We start from the raw sequence: 6756 nt of genomic DNA, 5'->3' as shown, positions 1-6756 counted from the left end.
TAATCCGCAGCGGAGCCGTTTCTCCATTGACTTTCACTTTAATTTAGCAGTGTTCGTTTACACGATGCGTACAATTCCGCTGCGGAGCATAGGCTGCGGAGCGGAATTTGGTGTCCGCAGCATGCTCTGTCTGTTGCGGAGCAGTGGCGGACTGGTTGCGGACTCATGGCGGAATTTCTCCATTGACTTCAATGGAGAGTCAAAATTCCGCAATGAAGTCCGCAGATCTTATGTGTGCTGCGGAGCGTATTGTTTTTACTACCATGACATTTCTTCATTCTGGCTGGACCTATGTATTTCTAGGTCTACAGCCAGACTGAGGAAGTCAATGGGGCTCCCGTAATGACGGGAGCGTTGCTAGGAGACGTCTGTAAATAGTCACTGTCCAGGGTGCTGAAAGAGTTACGCGATCGGCAGTAACTGTTTCTGCACCCGGGACAGTGACTACCGATCTCAATATACATGTATCTGTAAAAAAAAATATAAGTTCATACTTACCGAGAACTCCCTGCGTCTGTCTCCAGTCCGGCCTCCCAGGATGACGTTTCAGTGTAAGTGACGGCTGCAGCCAATCACAGGCCAAGCACAGGCTGCAGCGGTCACATGGACTGGAGCGTCATCCAGGGAGGTCGGGCCGGATGCCGAAAGAGGGACGCGTCACCAAGACAACGGGCGGTAAGTATGAATTTCTTTGACTTTCACTAGGGAAAGTGCTGTCCCTTCTCTCTATCCTGCACTGAATAGGGAGAAGAGAAGCACTTTTCCTGCAGTCCGCAGCGGCCAGTCCGCATCAATTTTCTGCACATTTTGTGCAGATCCGCTGCAGAATCTGCAACGCAGATTCTGTGCGGCATTGATGCGGACAGTTGCGGAGGAATTCCGCCATGTGTGGTCATGCCCTTATGCCTGATTTATACGAGCGCTGCGCATCTCGAACGTAAAAAACAGCCGTTTTTCACGTCCGAGGTGCATCCGTTCTCAGCGTTGTGGGATGCGATGTCACGCATCCACCATAGTTGAGAGTCTATGGAGGGATGCGTAATGCGTGAAAAGATAGGACATGTCCTATATTCCCGTGTGAATCAGGCCTTAATTATGATAAATCTGTCATCCCGGTAGGGGACCGCCACCTTTGGGTAAACCCTGTCCCTTTTCCCACCACGGAAAGTGGTGGGAAAAGTGAAAGATAGCCAAAATTTGTGACTGTTTTGCACCAGAAAACTGGAATAAAACTCTTGATACATTCCCCCATTATTTCTCTTCTACAGACTTACATCCCATTAATGAAACTAAAATTAAATAAATGAGACATTCCTTTTATAGGACATTAGACTTAAATATCTTGTAGTCCTACAGAGCATTGTATTTCCCTTAGCCATACACATTAAATAAAACAGGGGAAATAAGTTTTAGGCAGGTTGGATTTTACCCTATCTAATCCTTTGTTTCTGATCCGAGCATGCATGTTTATAGGGGAGTTGGGGAACACAGTTGCCACCCAATAATGAACTTTACTTGTGCTCCCAAATGATTATGTGCAGTAACTGTGTGGGGGATTCTAATCTCAGCCGTGTATGGTCTAGACATCTCTTGAGTTCAGTTTCTGGAACAGGAAGTGGTTGCCTGACAGCTGCCATCTTCAGCCATATTACTTCTTACAGGGTTTCTTTTTCTGTCACTTGGTCACTCGGAGGTTCCTTCGCGTTTTCTCTCAGGTTTCCCCAGCAGTTCAGTTGATCAGGTTGGTAAAAACCTCCCACACCCTTATAAATACATCGTTCTGGCTGACATGACTATAATTATTGAGATGTCGGTCTCTCCATGTAAAGTTAGCCTAATTGTTGCTCTGACAAACCCTTCACAATCCCTCAAATATATAACATTTCCAGTAAATAGTTCATTTAAAGTTGACAATGCTGTTAAATGTCATCAAAAAATTTGGCTCAGAGCAGATTATCATTCACCCACATCAGGACATTCTCCGATGACTCAAGACATTGTAGAAGTCTGTGGAGCTGTGCTAATTCTCAGTCTCACTTGTAGAGGTCACGAGGGCAGTGATAGTTATTCAGATGATCTGGCACCTGGCTGGTGGAATTAGCAACACCCCACGGAGTTCATTACTAGACAGCAGAACATGAGATTAGTCATCCCCTGCTGATTCAATGTCTGGAACCTGTCCAGCTGTCAAATATCAACCAGTGGATAAATTATCCAAAAATACAGAAAAAGCAACTGGCCATATGGGCATCTTTTGTATTACAGATCTATTAATAAGCCTGAACTTATCAAACATTTCTAAAACAGGTAAGAATCTGGGCTCCATGAAGATAATAGGTATAGCAATGATCCGACTGTCTGACCGCAGTTTGATATTTTGCATTATCAGTCGTTCTAGCCTACGTGGGATGAAATAGGCTTTTATTGTTGGTGGTGGGATTTTTCCTGATTTATTCAAGTCAAGTCAATGGAGAAAATCACAGCATTGACCGTGGTTTTCCCAAAGAACCAATTCTATGAACAAAAATGGCAAAACCTCAAATACTAACATGCAGTTTTTTTGTTACAGTTTTGATGGCCATACACAGAGGATATTTGGGGAAATGGGGAATTTGAACCAAGTTGTTTGCATTTGCCAAAGAAAGACCAATGTCTGAAAAGGTGATCTGTCATGTTGGATCTTTTTGGTCGGTCGTTATCTGAGTGTATATTATATGATCGTCTGATTATAGCCAATCGTTCACCCAGGGGGTAGACATAAGCAGCAAACACATCCTGTGTTGCATCCCACGACACAGGAGGTTTTCAAGGCCTGCCCTTCCCCTGCACATGCATGAGTATGTGATGTCGTGCAGAAGTGCACGTATCGGGTATAAGTAGGGCCACAATCCTACACTTGCTTCCCTCACCGCTCCACCAATAGACCTCCCCTGCTCCAACGTCCTCCTCATCACTCCTGCTCCACCAACGTCCTCCTCCCGTCACGGACGCTCCCCTGGACAACGAGCACTAAGTATCCACGTGTAGCAGCAGCTACACGTAACCCTCTCCCCCTACACACATTTCCCTGATTTAACCCTTCACCTCTCTCCCCCCTATACAACGAGCACTTCCCTGGTTTAACAACTCACCTCTCTCCCCCTATACGATGAACATTTCCCCCTGATTTAACTCTTCCCATTGTTAACCCTCACATTACCTGCACATTCCCTGGTACCTGTTTACCCGCACATTAACCCTGTCCCCTAGTAAACCCTTTACCTGTATTTCCCCTGATATTTTACCCTTAACCTTAACCCATTTAGTGTATAGGGAAAATTTACAGATAGGTGGGAGGGTCTCGAAGATAGTGAGTGTGTGTATTGTATATGTAAGTCTAGGTACGTGGGTGGTGATGTAGTATAGTGTTATTATACTGGTATTGTGCCACGTGTAGTGTCAGTATATTCAATACATATTAAGTTGTTATGTGTATTGTGGTATACTGATACTATACCGTGAATATATTTACTGTGTTCTGTGTATTTTGTGTTAAATTATCTAAGTGTGATTTGTATTAATGAAAATAGTTTTTATTATACTGTTGTGTCGTGCACACATACACTTAGGGGCAAAGAAGATAGTTAGCGTTAATACAAAGGAAAGGTAGGGGAGCTACGCATAGCCCTAGTGACCCTGATATAAAGGAGGTAGTAATAATAGGTGACACTAGCACAGTGAACCCCACTGTTATATGAGCCCTTTAACAGGGAGCTATTCCTTTCATTTAGGTGTATATGTACATCCTTGTGTCCGTGCAAGCACTAGCAGGTTGGCAGCGGTCACTGACAGCTGCACTCCCACTCTACTGACGGGGATCGGAAAAATTTTCGATCCCGGTTCATTAACCCCCTTAACGACATGCCACACACATGTACGTGGCAGCTGTTAAGGGGAAGAATGGAGCGGGCTCAGCTCGCTCCATACTTAGCGGGAGACAGATATGTAATACAGCCGACACTTCATTGCAACAGGCGGAATCAAATATCACTTTGATTCCGTCCATTTAACCCCTTAGATGCCGCAGAATCTGAAGTATTAGAATCAGGGGGATGCCCCCTCCGAAGCGCCATTAGCCGACTCGTGATGCAAACGCGGGGTGCCAATGGTTGTCATGGCAGCCTGGTGTTAAATGAAGGCCCCCAGGTCTGCCATCTTTGCACTCCTATAAAGGAGACAATCAGTATAGCGATATACTGCAATACATTAGTATTGCAGTATATCATGCAAGCGATCCAACAATCAAAGGTTCAAGTCCCTTAGGGGAACCAATAAAAAATGTAAAAACAAGTAAATAACGTTTTCTTTAATGCTCCAAAAAATGTATCAAAACTAAAAAAAAAAAGTTTCCCATTTTTTCCCAAAAGTCCTGTTATAAAAACCTAAAAGCTAACATAACTTGTATCGTCGCATCCGTAAAAGTCAGAACTATTACAATATAACATTATTTAACCCGCTCGGTCACCTTAGCTCCCCAAAAAAATGAAATAGAAAGTGATCAAAAAGTCCAATATTGGTGTCAGTAAAAAATACAACTCTCCCCGTAAAAAAATAAACACATCCCTCAATCGACAGAAAAACAAAAAAAATATGGAGACGCAAAACAATTTTTTGAGCAAATATGTGCTAAATATATAAATGGTAAATTATACACTTTTTTATAAATTTGGTATTGCCGTAATCGTATCAACCTGTTGAATAAAGTGAACATGTCGTTTTTACAACCTGATTGAACAAATCCCCCCAAAAATGGCGTAATTGCTGTTTTTTGAAGATTTCACAGCACAAATATTTTTTTTTTTTCAGTTTCCCAGTACATTGTATAGTACATTAAATGGTGCCAAGAAAAACGACAACTTGTCCCGCAAGAAACAAGCCCTCATACGGCTATGTTTAAAAAATGTAAAAGTCATGGAAGGAGGGAAGGAAAAAATGAAAATGAAAAAACAAAAATTGTCCGTGCCCTTAAGGGATTAAAAAACTGCTATCAATGATGATTAAAGAGAGGAGCCTCGCTTTGTGTCCCCTAGTGAACCCTAACAGGGTTTACCATTTGAAATAGTCAGCCTGGAGCTTAAGTAAGGCCCCAGGGCTGTCTGGTGCTATTGCCTGTAAGGGCATACTCTACGTACGCCCTAACAGATGCCTGTGCATATTATTACGTTCAGACATAATGTACTGGTAAATAAACATTTTACATTATAGTAAAAAAAAGGTTACAAAGTCCCCTAATGGGTCTAAAATAAATGTAATGATAATAATTAAATAATAACAAATAACTAAAAAAGAAAAAAAAGAATAACAGAAAAAAACATATATACTAATTAGGTATCCCCATAATTGTAAAAGCCCTTTCAATAAACTCAATGCACCTATTAAGGTAAACAGTGAACGGTGTTAAAACCCCCCAAAAAAACAATGGATAAATTGCATTTTTTTTGCATTCCGCCATTATAAAAAAAATCATATAAATGAAAGGCTCTTATATGTACCCCAATATGGAAAAAAAAAAGAAAAATAGAAAACTTGGCCTGCAGAAAAACAAGACCTCGAATAGCTACGTAGACATAAAAAAAAATGTGAGGAGGAAAAAACCTAAAAAGATCCATTGTCATTTCGGCCAAAATGTTGTTCTTAAGGGAATAAATTATGGATTTCAATGTGCTTGATCATTTATTCAGAGAGAAGCTGCTGCTAGAAGGGTCAGCCAGCAGTTCCCTCCCCTATCGCCATTGAAAATACATGCACGCTCGGACAAGCGTATATCTATATGGAAGAGTCAGAAGAAAAAGCTGTCGGATGAAAGCTAACTGAAGTGTATGGGCAGCCTTAAACTAATGTCTAAGGCAAGGCCAGCTTAAAGAAGACCTCCAGTGGAAACACAACTTTCTATGTCCGCACCCCCCACCTGACTGTATACCACGCTGTGCACTACTTTTATGTATACTGTACTTACTTTTTGAACTGCTGCCTTGTCTGTACTTAGAAAAAGCCTCCATCTTGATTCTTAGATTTCCCCAGCTTTCTCTTCCTCTCTGCTTTGCTATCAATTCCATGATGCTTCAGCACAGGATCACATGACCAGCTAGAGCCCATACCATTCCTGCATGCGGTGGGACACTGTGAGTATCATTCTCTCTATATGCTCCTAAATAATCTTAGTAACCATAAGCATACAGCCTGGAAGGCTGCACTATATTCTTCTACACCTGTGTGACAGGAACCTGTCTGAGTATCAGTGGTGGCTGATGATAGAAGTTTCTGAAATAACAGGTGAGAGACTGACACATGGAATACCAGAATGGAGCACATGGGAACGTTTATTTTTGGCCGGAGTGTCTCTTTAATACTCTACTATTGAGGAATACGACTGGGGGAAGAGGTAGCAGCGCAGGGTGGCCTTGTTTTTTTCCTTATGTAAACTATTTCCCAGCAGTGTGTGTTATTATTCAGTTTCTTCACACTTGTGTCTGGCTTATGAATGTCAGAGGGATTTCAAGCCGACTTCATATTTATTTTATTAACGTTGATTAAAAAAGGCAGCTACAGACTCCAATCTGTGGCCAACTCATATGCCTGGCTGTAGTGTGCAAGATCTTTAGCATGGAAGCAAATATACTGATATAGCAGAGCTACGTTTGTCAGATGAAGCATAGTATAAAGGGGTTGTCTCATAAAGGATAAGTATACACCAAACATAAAAGGGAAACATAAAGG

This window comes from Rhinoderma darwinii, chromosome 1, assembly GCF_050947455.1.
Source record: "Rhinoderma darwinii isolate aRhiDar2 chromosome 1, aRhiDar2.hap1, whole genome shotgun sequence".
NCBI classification, from domain to species: Eukaryota; Metazoa; Chordata; class Amphibia; order Anura; family Rhinodermatidae; genus Rhinoderma; species Rhinoderma darwinii.
The sequence above is the reverse complement of the archived record's forward strand: the minus strand, read 5'-3'. Positions refer to the sequence as shown.